This window comes from Pseudopodoces humilis, chromosome 2, assembly GCF_049639895.1.
Source record: "Pseudopodoces humilis isolate 2021_Gansu_Grassland_sample_001 chromosome 2, ASM4963989v1, whole genome shotgun sequence".
Classification (NCBI taxonomy): Eukaryota; Metazoa; Chordata; class Aves; order Passeriformes; family Paridae; genus Pseudopodoces; species Pseudopodoces humilis.
Window position 1 is genome coordinate 18,473,727 of NC_142201.1, and position 21,201 is coordinate 18,494,927.

Sequence of the window (21,201 nt, forward strand, 5' to 3'; positions counted from 1 at the left end):
AGTAGGAACTTAAGTTCTGAATGGCATTCTTCTGGTTTTACATAACATTCACATGCTTCTCTAAATAACATTTAATTTTCAGTTATGTCTGAACCAATTGGGCTAGGACAGTAAATGTGCATTAAATAAGCCCCAATAGACATAACACAGCAAGAGTAATACATTTTTATACTTTCAAATCAAATACTGTGAGTTTTTGGGGGAAGAGGTTTTATTGCATGTTAAATGCTGGACTTGGTACCAGCAAGCCTTCTTCCATCTTGGTCACTGACTTACCTAAGAAATCTGGTATTTGTTGTGGATGTGGCCACAGTGGCAATCTATAAATAAACTCTGAAGTGACTTAACCCTTCATAACTGAAGCCACTCCCAGCCCCAATCAGCTGGGGAAGCTGTGCAAACCCAAAGTACCACCTGCATTAGTGGTGGCTGCAGCTGGGCTCAGAAAGGCTCTGGTGAAAGACATCTCTCAGCCAGGTTCCAGCTGCCCAGGAAAACATCTTCACAGCTTTCAGTGAGTGACTATCTGGGAGTGACTCTATCTGTCCTCTTCTCCTCCCTCTGGAAACTAGAGACTTTGCAATTCTCAAGATTTTTTGATTAAGTCTGTTTGTGCTTCTTGAGCAAGCATAGGTTTTTTAGGGTTTTTTTTCCTAAGTGAATAAATTCAAATCTATCTAAAGTACAAGGATGTGGAGAGAAAGAAAAAAAGGAAGGAAAATCCTACCTTAGCTATGAGGGATGACTTATCTCACTTTACAGGCAAGAAATCCAATAGAATCACTTGCCTGAGGATCAACAGTGGCTTTGTGGCAATACCATATCTCCTGAATGCCCAAGATGCAAAATTATCTTTCACCAAGGCCATCATTTAACATAGAGAGCCACCTATTTTTTAAAGATACATAAGTAATTCATGCTAATACGAAATGGAATTAACTTCAATGGAGAAAAATACTTCTTTCCAAATGGTTGAAAGCATGTTTGCAATATGCAAAACCATCTTTTTATCTGGAAAGACTGTTTTCTTGTCATGAACTTCTTTGTACAAATTAAAATCATCCTGTACTGTGACAATGTTTTCTGTATCTTATCTCTATTATAGCAAGTTAATAAAAATATATATTCTACCAACTGTTTCCAAGTACAAACTAAAATTCTGCTGAGGCTCACTTATCCAATACAGTAGGGGTCAAATCTTTAGAGAGGGTGAGCAGCTGGGACTCCTATGGCTCAACTGATTAGCACCATCTTACTTTGGAGGCCTGAATTTTACACAGTAAATGATCTAATCACCTACCCGGGTTTAGAACTATCACAAGTTAATAACAGCACTGCAGCCATAGCTGCAAAGTATTATACAATGAAACAAAATAAATGGAAATAGTATCTCCTGAGTGCCAATAATTTAGATTTACTGAGCAATCCATATGCATTCCAGCTCCTAACAGATTGCCAAAATACTGTTTGGAGACTTCTATTTCAAATCTAGTATATTTTATTGTCATTTCAGGGGTTACAAAATTGAGGAATAAATTAAAAAGCTAAAATGGGGAAAACAAACATTTACAGATTGGATTTAGGCGTTCAGAAGTGTGAAGCAAATCTCCCTCTTTTGAAAGGACTTCATTAATGTTTAATTAGCTGAGTTGCAAACCAGAGCTCAGTCCCCAGTGCCCCCTTACCCAGGCACAGCACGAATTACTCTCTTACACAAGGGGGGAGGCTGGCTTTGGTGGGGTTATTTAGCAGCATCTCAGGGGTGGCAATTTTCAGCAGCTGGTCTCAGGGCACTTCACAATGTCATAATTGTCACCACTGAAGTCAGGGGTTGCATAGAGTTATCAAGCAAAACAAAGCAGGAATCAGTGTGGTGACAAGATACAGGTCTTTGTTTTGTGAATTTCTGGAGGTGAGGCCTGGCATTTTGAACATCAGTTCATTTTTCTCATTGGCTGCTTGGTGCCAGAAATGAGAGCTCACTGTCATGGACACCGTACTCATAGAGTGCTATACCAATATTACATTTTTCTAGATGTAGAAAATTACTGTAGTATCTCAGGTGTTCAGGGATAAGTAATTTTTCACCAATTCACTGAAGCATAGTAATTTCAACAAACGCTTCACAAACAATAATTCAAAAAACATCAAGAAATAATTTTCATATAATTTTAGAAATATTGTCCAAACTTACCTGAATGCTGTAATACAGAAAGTCTATCGGTTAAAGCTGCGGTTCATAATTAACTCTAATCTTTTCCATGGCACAAGTCAAATACAGAGATTTCACACTGGGCAGGACAGAGTGTCTCTGAGCTTCACCAAAAGAAGGCCAGAATACATTAACAAACATTAACCTTGCATCTTTCCAGCTAGAGGCACTGTGTTAATGGGAATGCCCGCTGAAATCATTGGAGTTGTGCTACTTTCCCTTTGCAAAGTATCTGCTTCAGTGCCCTTGGACTGGTCCCATTTTCTTGTGTATTGCAGTGTCTGTTATGCTATGCATGAAATAGGCTTAACCAGAAGACAAAACAAAATATGACCATGGAAATCAGTTTGGCCACTGAGCTGAACTTGCTCCATGTGTGCTGTACCTGGCTGCACAGCCAAAGTGTCCCCAAGCCTCAGTCATGGGGAGCAAAGCCATGTCTCCAAGGCTCCAGCGGGTCAGAGCAGCAGCACCCATGCTTGATTTGAGTTCTCTGCTCACTGGGGGCCACCAAGTCAAACATGGCCTTCAGCACTTTACTGACTAGCCATGGTTTTTAAGAAAATTATTGGATGATAACACACTTTGTAAATCTGAGGTTCTGCTTTGTATTCACATGTGCCTAAATAAATCAGAATGTTTTTCCCTGGCCAGAAGTATATAAGTATTTACTGTAATAAATGCAACTATTCAGAAGATGACTTGGAAAATGAAGTTCTTTTAAGAACATTATGAATATGATAGATTCTAGTAAATTGACTTCTGTTTATGACAGCATTTGAACTTACAATGACTTACCAAATAAATCTCAAGTAATCTGAAAACTAAAATTTTGATAATAACCTTCTCCCAAAGAAAGCCTACACTCTTCATCAGACAGTGTATTTTTGTCAGAGAAAGTCAATTTTGGAAATCTTTAAATTCCCTAGGTTAAAATACTCATATTGTAGCAGACCTTAAGCAAACAATCATTGATAAATTCAGGTCTTTTTTTCTGAAATGAACTCTGAAGATAATATCCAGTGGGCAGTACAAAGTGATAGCAGCTCCAGTAAAGGTAAGGGAGGTAAAGGAAAACATTAGAAGACAATGTAAATATGATGGAGCTTTCAGAAACAAATCTTGCTTTATCTTTGGTTGCAGTAACTGTCAGAATAAGTCTGAGAAAGAAAAATCTCTTCATTCTTGTATGGCACATTACATTAATATCAAAGCACACAGTTTCAGATCCAACAGGAAAGGTTAAAAAAATATATGATTAAAGAGAATCATCAAAGGAAGGAAGTGATAAAGGTCAGATATTTCCAGTTACTGACTGATTGGCTTGGTCAATGACAGTGATCATTAACTGCCAAGAAGTGCCCTTCCTGTCAGCCTCTCTTACATAAACAGTGAAATACACAACAACGTGGATCAGAAGCTATTAGATGATCACATGTGGAAGCTGGTTTCTCCAAAATGCCATGGCATTTACCATGCTAAATGGGATACTGGTGTTCTTGCTCTTTCTTTCTCTCTAATTACACTTCTTTTTTTCCCCCATACAGTCACACACATACATTGACTGCACAAAAACTCTGAGAACATGCCACCAAATGGCTGGTGGCTGTCACTGTGCCAGATGGAAAAAAACCTTGAGATTGATCAAGTGATTAATCTTGTGTTAATATATAACTGAGGAAACATGAAGATTTTATAAGCAAGGACAAAAAGGTATAATTCGATATGGTAACTTTTGTTACCAACAACAGAAGAACTTCTGGGAATAGGAAAAACAAGTAATTATAAAAACAGAAAAGGATTAAGGTGATTTTTTTTTTCCTTCTGGACACAAGCATCTGGATGGCAGAGAGCCTAGAATTGGATTACCTTTGAATTTTCTAAATTGTTTTCATGAGAGGAACTGTTTTGACCCATATGAATTAGAGAGAAAGCTTCTTAGAGTTGAGGAATACTAATTTATAAGAAACCTTTCCTCCTATAGAGATGCTCAGGAATACACCAACTGCTCAATACTGCTTACTTTTTTTTAAATTCTCTTTCTGACTAGGTTAATGTGTTGCACAGAAAAAACTTCATAACCTCCAGCAAGGAATGAAATTGCAAGTCCTGGAAAAAAATGCATTCCTTCCTTACATTTTAAGGTATCCTTTCAAATCAACTGTAGCTATTTAGAAATAAGTAAATAGCAAATTTCAGAATTAAAAAAGAGTGTGATGTTTCTCCCTGCTTTTGCTTATGATTTTACAGAAAAGGATATGGTTTTCCTAGTGCCACAAGTATTTTTTCAATTCTTTGTATTTGACTGTTGAAATTTATTTTCTGTGTGGATAAAATATTTGGTTATAAAAACCAGTTAAACTGATAAGTAGTCACAACAAACCACAGCAATTTTTTCCTCTTGTAGGAGACTGAAGGATTGACAGCTGGAGAGATATTTTCCTGCGTCAGTATGGGCAAGGACATTGAGCAATTTCCCTGGAGAGGACTGATGCTACTTACTTGTTCCCCACAAGCAACCTCCCCTGCTACCTGGTGCAGCTGGCCAAGGCTGGCCAACTAGGCAAGCACTCGTACGTCTTTTCCATTTGTTTAAAGCTCATTAGCATCCATTGAGCTGTGCTGTTCCAGCTTCAATATATCAACCTTAACAAAACATTAATGCTGTACTCCTGAGGTAAAAGAAAGCTAAGTCTCATTTGAAAGACAAACATGTAATGAAATGCAGCCTGTTACCCCCACTTCAGATCCCAGGGACTGATGGCAGGATCTTAGGTAAAACCCCAGGCAAGCTGTGAAACTCTGACTTCTTTGCTAACCTGTATCTGTGGAACCACAGGTGTTTAGAAGCAGCTGTACCTCCTGCAAAAGGCTGTTGCTGTAGCATCATAAAAGAACAGTTGAAGCTTTTAATCTGGAAGCTCCTACCCTGGGAAGCTGAGCTTGTGAGGCACAGCTGTTGTACAGCCCCCTCCAGCAGTGCTGAAAGATGTGGCTGAGAGTGGGGTAGGAGCAGACAAACCCACACAGGCTGGGACACCTTTGCTGGGGCAGCCCCAGACCAGGAGCTTAGAGCCTCCTTAACCCCATCCTCCCCAGGTGATGGTCCCTCAGCAGGGACTGCTGCAGGAGGGGTTTGCAGCAGGAAGGCTCTGGGGCACCAGCAGGGCCTTTGGCCTCTCCTGGGAAGGAAGGACTGTCTGGAAAAACCTTATGTTCATACCCGATGCTGCTGTGGGCTGTCACTCACAGAGCAGAGAATTTGTCAGTAGAGCCACCGTGGGACCAAGCAGAAGTATTTGGAAGAAAAAGATTCCTGAATAGCCTGGGCTACAGTTGGAGCCAGAAACCATGCAGGGATAACTTGCCTTCACATTACAGAGCTCTAACCCTGAAGCCCTGGGATACAAAAATGTTATTTAAATGAAGGAGCAGTATACAGCATGCATTGATTTTGGAGAGAAGGTATTTATTCAGCATTTCAGCATGCTGGGAATGTTGGTTCAGCAGGGAGAGGCTTGTGCTGTGCTTCTGAAATGCTCCCCAGACTTTACATGGAGGATCATCTCAAGAGTAATTAGCTCCTGTGCCTGTTCATCTGGAAAGGCAAGGGGGCCATACGGACACTGCAGGTGTAGGTAGAGGGCAACTGCTGTGTTAGAGAAAGCATAAGCAGACTGACTGATGGGGAAGACATGACTAGTCTTTGTGCTGATGCACAGTGCATCCTGCTATAAGAGTTCTGTGGGTTTGGTCTAGGCTTGTTTTGTTTGGATTGTTTTTTCACAGATAAAGCATATATAGCAAATGCTTAAATATTTAAATGATTTTTTTTTTCCATACTTGCTCTCTGTGAACAGCAATTAAATTTCCTGGCAGGAATACAAGTGATAAATATTAATTTCATTTTGCATGGTATTTATAGAAAAATAATTTTAACGTTTGTATTCACAGAATTAAAGGTTGTTTTAATAGTCAGTCATATCCCCTCAGAAAGAAGAAACTACAGCTCGTGACTCTTATAATTTGATTCTTGGAAAGTGTTTGCAAAGCATAGGCAGCAAGTGAACAGCAGATAAAAAATTAGTGCTGAGATTCTACTAATGACTATATTAAATATTATGATTTTTCTTCATAAACAGAAGCAAAAAATCATCAAGAACATTTGTTATTAAAGGTTTTATAGCAATTTTTTGCTTTTGATAGAAAGCTCATTCTAAGATATGTGCATGTATGCATTAGTTAACAACACGTACCTCCTGTGGGGCAACTCATAGGATGCAACCTGAATGTTTGTCATGCAAATAACCATTTCAGTGTGACATGAACAGGGTATATGTGACATGAAGCATACCAATAGCAAGAAATATTGCACATAATTTACTGCAAGGGGAAAAAGGGCTGTAACATGAACCAATAATTTCTTCACTTAATCCAGGAATAAAGATAAAAGGAGAAGAGAAAAATACAGTTAACTCTTCCCCAGGGTGTTTGAATGAGGAAAGTGCTGAACTGTGAATCAGAATAGAATAGACAGAAACATTAGCTTCTTTCAAAAGGATGTTTGCCTTACAGAGATCAGATATTGTAATAGCACAGATCTGGCTCCTTGCCTATGCTTTGCAGCATGCAAATGAGTATTTTCCTTTCTCAGCAGCTCTGCAGTAAAACCCACCGTGAAATAACAGAAATATACTGAAGAATTCTCTGAAATGACCACCAATTCTGCTGTCAAACACCAGAAACTAATGCTTGATTAGCAAAGCTACAGGTAAGGGCCCTCTGTTCCAGACTCACTCTCAGTAGAAATACACACAAATACCTCTGAAAACAGTGCTCAAAGAGGCACATTATCAAAGGTGACTCATGATGCAGGCAGGTGCCAGACAACCATTTTTAAAAAAAATTGTACCTTCTATTAAATTGAGGTGTGCGAGAACATGTTTTCATGGTGGATTGCAGAGGAGAGTTACCCCAAGTTCTGAGAGAGCTCTACTTTGTTGTGATGGATGTCTCAGCCCACATTAAGCTCTGCTCTGCCACATGCAGAGCCATGCAAGCCTGACCTATTTTGACACTGAGACTTTATTGTAAACTAAAACTGAACAACCTGGGGATGCTCTTCTGCAGCTCCACCAGCTAAGCACATTTAAATTGTCAGGACTGACGAAAGCTGTGTTTCAGTTGGGTCTCCCAATTTGAAAGTCCAACAAATAGCTGGCCAGTCTCAGGACAGAATAAAAAATGTTATTTCAGTTTATTAACTTTGTGAAAACTGAAGTTGCCACTACAAACTGTGCCACTGGCAAGTTTGGGTATTAAGGTGGAAGGAAGGACATCAAAGAGGAGGGAGACAAATGTGTTATTGCCAATTTAACCGTGTATCTGATTCCCTAATACAATCTTTCATGCTTGTGCTGTAATTGCCTGCAGCTCTCTTGATTTCATCAACATCAGTATTTTGCTTATGTTTAAGGTCTGGGACCTCTGAGAGGCACATTAACTTATTTTTCATAAGCTACTTCTAGCATATTGCCTCTCCACCATCCTGTTAACATCATCACAGAGCCATTCAGAGTGGGAGGGACTTCTGGAAGTCTCTCTTCCAACCTTCTGCTCAAAGCAGGACCAACACTGAACTCATTGGCAGGTGACCTTCTGCCAAGGCTGTCAGTCCCTGGCCTTTTTCAAAAGAGTACCATTTGTCACAATGATTTACTTTGAGCCATGGGTCACCATTTCAAAGACCACCACTGTTTTCCTGTCCAACAAGAGCTCAGTGTCCCATGTCTGAGGGCACCCATCCTTCCACAAAACATGAAAATGGTCTAGTGTGAGATGATAGCCATAATCACTTACACTACTCTTAGGTAAACTGGAACAGCTGACTGAAGCAAAGGATTCCATTATCCCAATATCCCATCCTTTAAAATGAATGTAAGCTTTACAGTACATTCAAACATAGCATAACTCAGATGAACAGTGAGCTGCTGGCCATTCCCATCTGTACCTTCCCAGTAAAGTATCACTTACATACTTGATCACAGAACAATTTTACCCATTTGCCTTTTTGGGCACTTTAGCACAGTATGCAAATATTTGAAGGACAGAAATGGTTTCAATGTTTATTCAACATGCACATGTAGGAAAAGAGAAAATAGCAGGCATGAGATATTTAGGGCAGCCGCTGTGAATTCACTGTAGGTCTGGGAAGACTGTCAATACTGAGGGCTTGTGGCAAAATGCTGTGAAAGTACAGGAACAAAATCAATTGCAGCCAGATTTTTTCCCTCCCAGTACACATGACAAAATTATTTACAAGTGGCTTATTTAAATCTAGCCAGAAGTCAGCTATTTCAGTGGCCTATTGAGCAGAAAAGATCCCCTGTGAGTTAAGGAAGGTCACAGATACAGTTATATCACCCAGATGATCTCTTTGACAGAGTATTTGTAACACTTGCTCTACTTTGCCTTTGTTTCAAAGTGGATGGCTTGTGACAGTGGGTTTTACTGACAGGTTCTGTTGGCATTGGCTAGAACTTTCTCTATCCTGACACAACCTTTCACATAATGATGATGAGCATAGCTTGAAAAAAAAAAAAACAAAACAAGAGAGAACAACACATCTTATCTAGAAGCAAGAAAAAAAGTCAGTAAGACCACCCTTTCAGAAGCCCTCATCTAACCTAAAGCTAAAACCTACTTGAAACACCACCCACACTGCAGTCATAGATTTCCTGCTCGGCACCTCTCCATAATCTCAATGCAAACTGCTGCAAAGGCCAGCAAGCTAATAGCTGATCTGGCTCAGTGCCAGTCTGATTTTGACTGTCCCCTTTAGAAGTCTAGGGCATCTCTGCATTGGCAAATAGCAGAGTGTAATTGGAGTGGATCTCTAGAGTGACATGGTGGGTACAGAGCAGCTGAGGGCCAACCTGGACACATTTTAGGGATATTACTTTGAGCTGTCTCTTGTTTGGGCCCTACACAGGATGCTGAGTGCTGAGTGAGGTGTAGCAAGTGCCTTTCTGGACCCCATCTACTTGGTTCAGCAGAAGGACATGCAGTTTGTGTGCTCCAGCACCGCTGCATTCACACTGAGAATGCAAGTACAGTAAACAGAACAGAATATTTGCTTCCTGAATACATTTCTGGTCTGAACTAAACTTCCAAGAAAAACACATCTTGGAATCACTTAGTAGGGGTCTTTGTCCAGGGAAATTCTTTGTGTAGGAAGAGATTCTGACTGTGGAGTTAATAAGCATTATTAGCTGCTCTCATTGTATGTACACAGATAAATGCAAAACTGTTAAGTCTGATGAACCACTATGAGAGCTAGTAAATGATTTTTCCCTCTTTAATGAAAAAGGTAGGACTTCAATGTTACAAAGACAAAGAGATTCAAATCAGGAAATACCTGTCTTTTTTTGTAGTTTAAAAGTTTAACAATGAGCAGTACAAATCACTGGTTGTGGAATCCTTTACATTATTAGCCTATTCTATCAAGTTTTGATATGAATTGGCTCCAAAAATGCATTTATTTGTCCCAGGCCACCACTGCCAGACGTTGTCATCTTCCAGGCATATCCATGGTGGGACACCTGTTGTTATGATGCTTTGTGAGTCAGGAGTGGTGCTCTGGGGACGGCACTGTGCAGCTGCATAGGGGAGATGTTTATTGCTGTCAAATCACAGAAACTGTATTCAGTGACACTGAAGCCACAAACACTGTATTCCAGCAAGCAGATTCCTCTGGTTAAAGTCCCTCAAGTTCATTTCATAGTGAGCTTGATGGGCATTCAGAGAAGAGTGTGTCAGAAACAGAACCAGAAGAGCACCCCAATAAAGGCATAACCCTCCCTGTTCAACTGTTGTGAGTAAGATGATGATATATTGCTTTCTTTGAGGTTTTCTGTTGGTTTGGTTTGGATTTTTCTTGCTTCTCTTCATTCTGAATGCAATGAAGCACAGTTGTTTATAGAGATAAATGGCTTTCACGGAGATGAAAACTCAGATATATATATATATATATATATATATGAAGGAGCATATGCCAGATCAAATTTTGTGGGTACACCACAAGCAGATAGGGAGCTGTATTACTGACTTTGGGGGATTGCTCAGTTCTCCGGAAAAAAAACCAGCCTACATCAGACTGAATTCTGCAGCAGATAATACAGCGGCTTGATGTCTATACAAGAATCCTTATTTAATTCACTCTGTATCCCTGGCACTCCTCGTCCAAATAATCAAAGAACTGAGACTGTAATGACTGTGTCTGAATATTTCCTTTCTTTTTAAGCTTTCAAATTCCTTATGCTTGTTCAGGACTTGCCAGCTTTCTTCATGTTATAAGGGGAATGTGCATAATCGAGAGTTCTGCCTCTTTCTCATGGCTCTATGGTAGAGCCTGCACAAGCTCTGCCCACTCATTCCAAGCATCTTTTGTTCTGTGTAATATGTTCAAAAAATTCTCCTTGGAAAAAAAAACCCCAACATTAATGATCTGTTCTAAGCCTGCTGAGCTTAACTCCAGCACATATGAACTTTAAAAACAACACCCATTGTGCAGTCATTGGAGTTAAGGTGCCCTTGCTGAAAAGTCTGAATTTCCAAACACACTTCCTGAAGCTCCCCTGAAATGTGAAGGAGCATATGGAAAGATGAACCTATCTATCAATTTATTCAGCAAATCCTGCAGGGGTTGGGTTGCTGTGCCCCATTAAACTGGCAGTGGTTGCCTTGCTTTACATAGCAAGTCCAGCAGTCCTCAAAGGCAAAGTATCCAGAGGCTCTGGAAGACCAGGAGCAACAGCATAACCCCAAGCAGGTCCTGTGTACATGGAGCTGAAGCAGCCATCCCTCTGCTGCTCCCAAGACTGTGCCAGTTTGTATTCCATCTGCATTTCCTGTTCCAGGCTTGGTGTTTGTTTTCTTGTCTTTGGAGGAGGGAAGGTTGGGAAAGGGAAATATTTATGAATGTGGTTCTTTATTTGCTATATTTTTTGTGTCTCTGTTCTTTCCTTTTGAAGCCTGCTCAGTTCCCGCATTCAGCTGCTGCATCCAGAACAAGGGAGCAAGTTGGCCCCAAAGCAGTGGCCCATCTGCCTTGGGATTCATGGAGGGGAGGAAGGACAGAGTTTTGTTGATAAAGAAACTACTCAGAATTCTGGAATTTATTTTAATATGTTCCAGCTTTTTCATTGGCAAAGACAAGATCCCTATTCAAAAAATTTCTAGCATGGATTTTAAACTTTAAAAAAGTGTAACAAAAAGCAAACGATGCAGAAGGAATAGATGAACAAATCTGACAATCATATGGTTAATGAAAATTTACAGATGTATTTGGACTTATTTTATTTTGTCGCATTTGTGGAAAATTAAATAGAGGCAAAACAAGTTAAATAATTCACAAAAAATCTACATCACTGAAAGATCCAGAGAAAATTGTTTCAGCTGCAGTCCAGTTCAATGGGAAGAGACAATTCTATTCAAGTAGAAAGGGACCAGATGAGTCCAAAGCTTTATGATTCTTGAAGATTTGGATTATGCAAAACTTAACTCTCCTGACATAGTTACTCATTAAGTACTAGTTTTACATCCAAAAAGATGATAAAACACCAAAGACTCAAAATGAGAAAAATAATAACAACAGCAACATAAGATAACCAAAATCAAAACCAAACAAACAAAAAAACCTCCCTGAGTTGGAGATGAAGAATTGCCTTTGGTGGAACTGGGAGCAGAATCCAGGCATTCCAGCTCCCAGCCCTCCTAAGTATTGGACAACCTCTTTTAGCAAATAAATGCAGAGAGGCACTCTTTAAACAAACATCATATCCTATGCTATGACCCAATATACATACAATACAGTGAAATCTTGAATAATTTATCTACAGTATGAGTTCATTATTCAAAGACAAGCATACCACGCAGTTTAATGGGAATTTGCTTCATTACCTTCAGGATCTTTCAAATCCATTTGTGACATAAATACATGCTTACTAAAACATTCTTAAAACTTCTGAGAGAGTCAGCATTCTTTGAGAAAGAAAATGCCTAATTCCTTTCTTCACTTTCTGAAGTCCATGGCATTTTCAATAAATTATCTAGAATGTCTGTGTTACCACTTGCTGAAATGCTACTTAGATTAGTTTAATTCAAAGGTCAAACTATTTTCAGTCTTTAACTAAGTCATTTCAAAGCATGCCTTACCATTAAGGGCACAGAGGTGTGAGTATTCAAAACCATATTGCCCTTGCAAAGTATGCATACATTTAAATATTTATATTCCCATTAGCTTAAAATGGGAAGAACAGATGTATTAGTTTACTCACTGAATCACGGTGAAGATTCCCAAGGGATTATCATAAACGTCCATTGTGTTTGAAGCCGATGGAAGCAGGTGGCAGAGTCCCGGGACACGGCGGTCTGGCTCGGGCAGTCTGTGTCTCTGTTTCTGCACCCTTCACACCTCACCTGCAGAGCCCTGCTCTGTGCACCTCGCTCGGCCTCGCCCGGCCCCACTGCTCTGTCAGATTGGCTATGGAGCCACAAACACTGCTGCTGGCTGAGAGATACCAGAGGCAGCGGGGGGACACGGGGAGGGGGTGTTCTATGGCAGTGACGCTCCCACATCCACGTCGATGCTGACACGGGAGGATCAATGGCAAAATTGCAGTCCCGTGGTCTGGGCTGTAATGATTTAGTGACAATTTTTAAAACAGTTGAGTAGCTTCACCTTGAAACAAGCCTTGAGATTAACCTTAACAAATACAGAATTGTATGTTAATGTAGACTGGATCATGTGTGATACCAGCCTAATGTTAATGATGTGTCAGTGTCTGCTGGTATAAGGAGGGATAGGAACAGTTGTGCTTTGTTTTCTTTGCCTTGACTGGGATTCTTAGAATAGAATATGACTTTGGGGGTTGTAATGAAATAAAACTTTCTTCTGCTTATGCAAAAAAGAGAAGTGACAGCAAGGGAATGACTCTCTGTCACTTAAATATCACAGGACAAACAGTACAGACCAGTCCACTAAAACCAATGAGTGTATGAGAGTCTTCCTCTGCCCAGCTGAAGACCTCTGATTTTCAAAGGAGGATGGCTGTAATTTTTAAACGTCTTAAGATCCTTTGATCTTACACCTCCAGAATTTAACCATCTTACAAACACCTGTAAGAAACACAATTTCTTCATGTAAAGAAACAATATTTCCTTACCAATCTACACTGTAATTTAAACACAGTGGTGCCGAGACAGTTGCTGAAGTAATCACCTATTCCCTCAGTGATCCTGCATGAAGAAATCCTTCAGCTGAAAAAGTCTGATGACAGCTGGGCACTTCCAAGGGAGCACTCATTCCTCTATTCAGATACCCAGTGCCCTCATTCCAGGAATACAGCACTGGACACAGCTTCTTTCAGGGAAGGAGATATCATAGATTGTGCAGTGAGGCTGGGGTGACAGGCATGTGGGAAGCTGTGGGAAGGTCCTCCAGCCCTTACCCCCAGACTACAGTGAGTAACAGGAACTGCTGTGTCCAAGTAGATGAAGAGAAGCAAAACAAGAGGGAAAAGTGGTGGCTCTAGTCATTAAGCTGATACCAGATGGGTGAGTCTTTACCATCAGAGGCAGCCACCATGGAAATGGATGTGCTGAAAGCAGTTAGTTAAATGGTATCCCCATTTCTAACAAGCGAGACCCCCCTGCTCTCCCCACAGCTCTCACCTTGGCTGACAAAATTACAAAGAAATGCAATCTCTCCTAGTGAGGTAAAAAACTCCAGAACAGAAGTACAGGCAGCTGGATCACAAACACTGCTGGCATTGCTGCCAGCAATGATTACAGAATCACTGTAAGGTTGGAAGGCACCACAGTTTACAAAGATCATTTCAGCTAAAGGCTAGTGACCAAGGCTAAGGACCTTTCATTGCAGGCCCCAAGAAGAGCAAGACAAGAGAAAACAGAAGTGCTCCCGTGTGGTGGCTGCAGTGGATTGAGACACACTTGGGAAATCCACACCAAAGCTCACTGCAAAAGCCAAGCTGACAGCTTGGTGGGTTTTTACTGTACTGTGCCACTCAGATTTTCACACAGTGGAGGAACAAAATGAAGACCATTGTGTATCTTTCCATTAAAATATGCCAATGGAAAGTCCAGAGTCTTAATTTTCAGAACAGAGGCTGAGCACATTCCATCACCAACCTTGTTGAAATGCTGGTGTCCACAGGGTCTATTACATGACAGATGGGCACTCTTGGTCTATTAACAAATTTGTGGCTGGGCCCTTCTTTTGGGCTCACAAGGTATGGAAAACATCTCCACTTGTGCAAAGAGCAGACAAGATTTTTTTCCTAAGGTAAGCTTTGATTCCAGCTAAGCAGGCCTGTAACAAGCGTAATTGCTGTTTTCTCAAGGGTGCTTTGAATACATGAACTAGGAGTTAAAAAACTCCAGGGTACTGAAAAACTCCAAGTGCAGTGTGGTATAAATATGGGGTTAGGCATCATTTCTGAATTCAGATCCTAGCTCTGAAACTAATTTTATTTCTGGCAGTGGGCAAATCGTTAGCAGACAACTTGTAGAAACATTTGTTCAAACAGAGCTACTGATATTCAGTATTTAGCCTGAGACATGTGGGGCTGTATTTTCAAAGTGAGTGTCATCATGAAGGGTTAGCCACAGATGATAATTTTCTTTAAACTCATCTAGATACAGGATACCACTAATTTGACTTCTGTAATCAGAAGCCACTTTTTAAAAAAACAAGTTTTCATCTCAAGCCTTGCAAGTGTTTTTGGAGATGTCCCACTAAGTCAACAGGCTCCACAGCTACTCAGACTGTATTAGTTTCCACATCTCCAAAAGAGAGGAAAAGATGTACATATCTAAGAGATTATTCAGGCAATATTTGTGGGATAGTTTGAGGGATGATGTAGGTAGTTTACCCCATATGACTTCCTCACGTGCAGTTGAGTAGATAATCTGATCACTTATTTCATTCTTGTGTTTTCTCCCAGTTGCATGTGATTTATCTTTAATTCCTCATTTTTCAGATTCTCTAACATTTTGCAGAGAAATCTTGCTATCTCCCCCACACTACAAAAGACATGGCAGAAGTTATTCATGTACCCATAGACACTGAGGCCAAACTCACTACTCAGAAGAAATTAATGAGATCATTTTAGTGATGACACAATACAAAATGAGATAGGTCCCAGAAGCCAACCTTCAGCACCAGCAGTTTTTCCCTTTCTGGACTTCTTTGTTCTGAAATTCCAGCAAGAGGGGCACTGAAAGAACCAGAGAGGGGAAAAGTAACATATTTTATTTGCTTTTCTTAGACCATCTCTTGTGAACAAAGCAGTGATGAAATGAACTAGCCTTTAACATGATCCTTTCCTCCCACTACACTCTTAATAACATCTTGAGAATCACGTACTGAACATTTGGGGCCAGATGCTCATCTGGCATGATTTGATGCACACACATTGAAACCAGTAGAGCAATGATAATATATATACACTAGCAGCTACAACAACTGGGCCTTAATAAAAGGTTTCATAAGTTATGTAACTGGTAATTCCGGTACAGGATTTATTTTTAATACGATTGACTTTGTTGAGATGAACATGACTATAACCTTAGAAAAGATGTCATGCTACTAAAAAAAAAAGGACAAAAATCAACTAAACCCACAATAACAGTGCTCCTAGAACTCACAACAAAACTAATTCTTCCCTCACTGTTCAACATTTTTCCCTTCAAAGTGGAAGAATGGGACCTTTCTTACAAAGTGCAGACTTTTAATCCCCTCACCCAAGACTCAAAAATCACTAAAGAATGAGGCACCTGTAGATGTAATGCATCTCAGCTTTAGAGATGTTTGAGTCCCATCATAAGAGACAGGATAGCCACCAAACTGAGGCAAGGTGAAGCCTCATCCTGATTCCCATGGCTGCTCTAGGTTGCAGTGGGGCCACCACCTATTTTTACTCAACATCAATTTCAGTCTTCTGGCTGCAACGTGGTTTCTAAGGTTAAGGTGTCAATAATATTTTGTAAAACCAAAGGCAGGCTTTGCTAAAGAAATGAATACGCAGAACAGTGCTAATAAGTTGCCAGTTTGACTGTGCTGCTAGACAGGAGATTAACTACTGCTTCACAGGAATTATTAAAAAATTAAAACTTTGCATATCGTGTCAGTGCCTCAGGTCTGATGGCATGTCAACACCAAGAAGTCTCTAAGTAATCAGTAGGTCAAGTATGGTGGCAATACCATAGGGCAGCTATTAAATAGCATGTTAGTCAAATTCAGTTTGGAAAAATTCAAAATATTATGAACCCTATTTAAGGGCAGGAAAGGGGTGATTTTTTTATCTACAAAATACCTAATCTAGACATGTTCTAGCTTCATTTGGTCTTGGCAAGAATCATCATAAGCAGGACTTGCATCGTCTGACACCAGAGGCCTATGGTGCAGTTGGCTGTTTCTGCTGGTCACCCACTGCTTGCTGCCACAGCGGCTCCTAGGATGTGATTCATCTGACCTAATTCAGCTGGCTGCTTTACAGTTGAGATGAATAATGCCTAGAAGTGTCTGTTTCTTTCCATTTGCTGTCTGTCTGAGTTGTTTGGTGTGCGGTACCGCAGACTGGTGCTACTTCGTGTAGAACAAAGAAGAATAGGAGCTAGAGGAGAAGCTCTGAACTTAAGACTTCAAGTAAAGGTCTGTGTCTGAGAGCCTCCCTTGAGGCTCTATATTACAGAGACATGAAAGCAAGATATAGACTGGACTTTGGTGTTACACTGGTCTACCAAGCTGCCAGTATCCAAACCTGCTCCCCTCATGTGGTATTCCATAAAATTATATTTGCTGGTGTGACTGAATCTGGCCTTCCAGAGGTTTGGAAAAAAGTTCTTTGAAGAAAACCTTTTACATGTTGGAAAATATAGCCTTGCCAGCAATCATGTGAAAAACATGCTCTGGCAATGTTTGGGCTCTTTTCTTAAAAGATCCACACTCCTCCATCCCCCCAAAGCCCAACACATTAAGATCCACACACTGTCTTTGGGCACAATTCAGGTAGACCATGATGTTGAATGTATTCAGCAAGAGTGCTTTTCCCATTGTTTACCACAATTGCATCCCCCTGTCAGAACTTTTCATACAGTGTTTTTCACTTGCAAAGTGGCCTCCTGCTCTCCCTCCAAGCTCATCTACAGTGCTGGCCATTAGTGAAAGGAACCAAGGTGTGGAAAAGACAGGGATGAGTAACTGGGGGCAGACTGATGGTGCTGGAGCTTTGAGCTCCAGCTTTGAGTCCCAGGCTCACTGAAAAGAGTGGGCAGAGCTGGAGGAGAGAAGTGGTGGTGCTAATCTTGTATCTATGATTTGTTTGGAATTGCAATGTGTTTGTTTAACATTCAGCTTATGTTTGACTTGTATGTATTGATGTTTGCAATAAATCAAGTAATTTTTCTGCACTCATGTTATATCAACAAAGCTATATAAAGCATTTGACATCCTTAGGAAAATTCTTCATATGCTATTATTTATCCCCTTAAAACCAGTGAACAGATTGGTAAAACAAGCAAGCTGATTTTCAGGTGTGTTACAGAGATGCAACAAGCTCTATTTCTGTGCATGTTCCTTAGTTAATGGGAAATATAAAATCAGGAGAAAAATTTAAATCACATTTTTCCAACCTTGCGCCTGCCAGATAAGATCCTATGATGTAATCCCATGTGCAGAAGTAGATACAACTCATTGTGAATATGCATGGTGGAATCAATCCAGGATATGTAAGAGAAAAAGAGAAGTCTCAGTGCTGCTGGAAGTATTTAACAATATTTTTCTGTTTTAGAAACTTGGATCTACAGAAGTCCCAGGTAATAATTAACTTAGACACATTCCTTAGTGCCTTGAGCAAACAGAAACTGACACCCTATCGTAAGCAAGCTGGGATTGTGACCCAAGGAGTCATGTCCCATCAGAAGATTTATATCCACCCCAACATACTTTGGCACAAAGTTGCCTCAGAAACTGGGAGAAACAAATTATACTCAAGGTTAAGCAGCTCACAGATGGTTTTCAATGACTGACAAGTCAGGTCTGTTCAAAATAAAGCTAGGACCGGTCACAATCTGTCTTTTCAGTGGTTTCTGGCTCTTTCCAGTGACTGAACTGGATCAGTCATACCCAGATCCATATCACATAGGCTCACTCCTTGCTGATAGCTGTGCATGGAGCCTGAGAATGGTCACATTACATCAGCAGTGACAAGCAACATTCCTCTTTTGAAAATGGCTAATGAACAACCCAGACAAACTATAACCACTTCATACAAAATGCAATCAGGCTAAAGGTGGTACACATAGAAATTACACTTTGGAGTTTCAACAAGCCATAATTAAAGATCACCTGATCCATGCTTATCTATTTATTTATTATTGTACCTAATTTCTGACAAGCATTTCTGATGAGCCATGCATCATTCTTGTTTATATGTTGGTATAATGACTCCTGTGGAAGTTATATAGCATTAAAAATTATTTTCAGAACTTATGCATGTTTAGAGTGATGTAACTCGGCACTACCCTCCTGTCTTCCAGGAAAAGGCATATTTCTATTTAATAAACAAGATGGAGCTTGTAGCAATTAAGTCATCCACACAAATGGTATCCTTGCAGCAGGATGGCAGATTCCACAAGCAACATTAAGCAACAAAAGGAAAACCATACTTGACAAAGAGGAAAGGCTGTAATGAGTAAAACAATTGTATTAATTAAATTACTTGTAAGGGTTTTTTGAAAAGTTCCTTGGGCCAATTCACTTGCAACCAAAAACTTGAGTAAGGGGAAAGAGAAATTTCACTTCCAAGTCAGTCTCCACTTCAAGGAAGGCAAATTTCAGTAACAGATTTGTTAATGGAGATATTTACTGTGTTGGAGGGCTGTGTAGGATATCTTGGCAGTCAGTTTGACAGGTCAATCTACAAACCAGAATATAATTCAAAGTTAGATTTAAGTCATAATTAGCAAAACATATCTTAGACAAGTATTTTACTTCTCTATGTATGCCTTTTAATGGAGTAGCTAATTTCTCAAGTCCTTAATTTTAATTTTTACGTTGTATGCTTTTCTAGTGTAAAGGCAGTGTTGGAATTGCCACCCAATTTTCATGGGGAAGGTGGTCCTAAGTAGGAGTGATGGGCTCACTGACCATTTCCAGAGCCATCTACAAGGTGACTGAGAAAGAAACAAGCACTCCTTCGTCAAGGCACTGAATGTGGTGCAGAGGACACATACTGGCTGGTTTTAACTGGTCAGTTCTTCTTCTTCTTCCACATGGCCTTTTGGTCACTGCCTCAATCACAAATGGTGCTCCAAATGTGAGGATGCTTCATGATAACAAAACATGGTGGAGAATAAGAAATGCGTTTCTCACTTTATCTCCTTCATCTCTTTCTCATCCCACAGCAACCAAGAGACAGTGTCAGCAGTTTCTGTCATGCATCTGTATGTGGCAGCACCTTCTGTGGAGGAAGAAGGGGACCTTTCTCAGTACATTTGTCCTCCCTAATGCTCTAACCCTTCAGTAGAGAATTTTCATATTAGCTCAGTTGGGTTGTCTACTATTTCTGGTAACCACACAAACATGCACACAGTTGCTTTGCCATCTCCCACCAGCATTAAAAGCCCACTGCTGCACACCTCCTTCTCCCACTCATTCCTGCATTTGCCTGGGAAGCTATTCAGGCAAAGCAGCAGCTGAAACATAATCTTTTTTAATTACTAGCAACTGCGTGTGCCAGTTGAGATATATGACTATAAACCGACGTGAACACTGACCTCAATGCTCTTTAGCCTAAGTAGAGCTCACTTGCAGACCTCATCTATATAAATACTGATTTTACCTTCCCCCAAGCATGACAGCATTTTAGCTCTTTTTAACTGGAGATTCATGACTTTACAAGGACTTATCTGAATCACTGCCAATCACTCTGCTAAACCCCAAAGTATATCCCTCTGTTTTCTGCTGATATAGATGATTTTTCAAAAGCAGTTAGCATTTTGAGGAACACTGATGTGGGATGCAAGAAAGAAGGCTCCTTTAAAAAGCTTTTGCAGTGGTTTCATCCAAAAACCATTCCCCCTGAAACAGCTGGCTGTGACCACCTTGGATGTGACAAGTTTGGAATTACAGACTTTGCCAATTATGTAAACTTTATCTATTATTGTGAGAAAATATAATTAATTATTGTAGGGAGAAACTAATCTGAGAATATAGGTCTCCAGTCAAAATTGTATCCATGCTTGATCTCAGCATGTTCTTTTATTCCCTATATATTCAGTTTGTGTGCAACCTAGTTTTCTCCACTGAAGGTTGTGAATAACAGATGTAACCTCATTGTCCTTACTGACTTCACTGAGCTATAATTGAACACTGCTTTTGGTATGCTCTCAACAGTGTTGCTTGTATACTGCAAGTCATGTAAGTACTAATATTGAATTTATTCCATCAAAAACTAGCCCCTAGGGGCAAAAACAAACCAGAAATAATTAAATTCATCTAGTAAACCACAGGCTCGTTTGAATAACATTGCCTTCTCTTAATGCTGTGTGTACATACAGCAAGTATAGATCATTACAGCCTGGCATCAGCTCAAACGCCTGTGAAGCCAAGATTCTGTTTCAGCTTCACAAGCGAGTGCTTTGAACAGGAGAGAGAAAAAATCTGAGTTTCTGTATGTTTTTCCCCAAGCAGAAATGCTATGTACACTTTTTTCAGGTCTTTCCACACAACACTTTGCTTCTGTTTGAACTCCTCACAGATTGCACTAGTACATTTTTATTACTTCCAATATGTCAGAGTGAAATGACAGTAGCCTTGTGTCAAACCAGTTATACATCTGATTGAAATCCGTTCACATTTCACCTGCAACTCATTATTTTCTCATTTCTATGTTGTTCTTAGGATG

General features: G+C 40.1%; 1 protein-coding gene across 2 annotated transcripts in view; it reads right to left on the minus strand.

Annotated features, from left to right (window-relative positions):
• FRMPD4 (FERM and PDZ domain containing 4) overlaps window positions 1-21,201 on the minus strand; it is a 370,395-nt gene that overhangs the window by 319,224 nt on the left and 29,970 nt on the right. Inside the window, exon 1 of one of the 2 annotated variants that reach the window (XM_088051870.1) lies at window positions 12,550-12,585. The exons of the other annotated variant lie outside the window; for it this stretch is intronic. The gene's annotated coding sequence lies outside the window, so the exon portion shown is untranslated. Of the gene's footprint in view, window positions 1-12,549; window positions 12,586-21,201 lie in introns of those variants that run through there. 2 annotated transcript variants of the gene reach the window in all.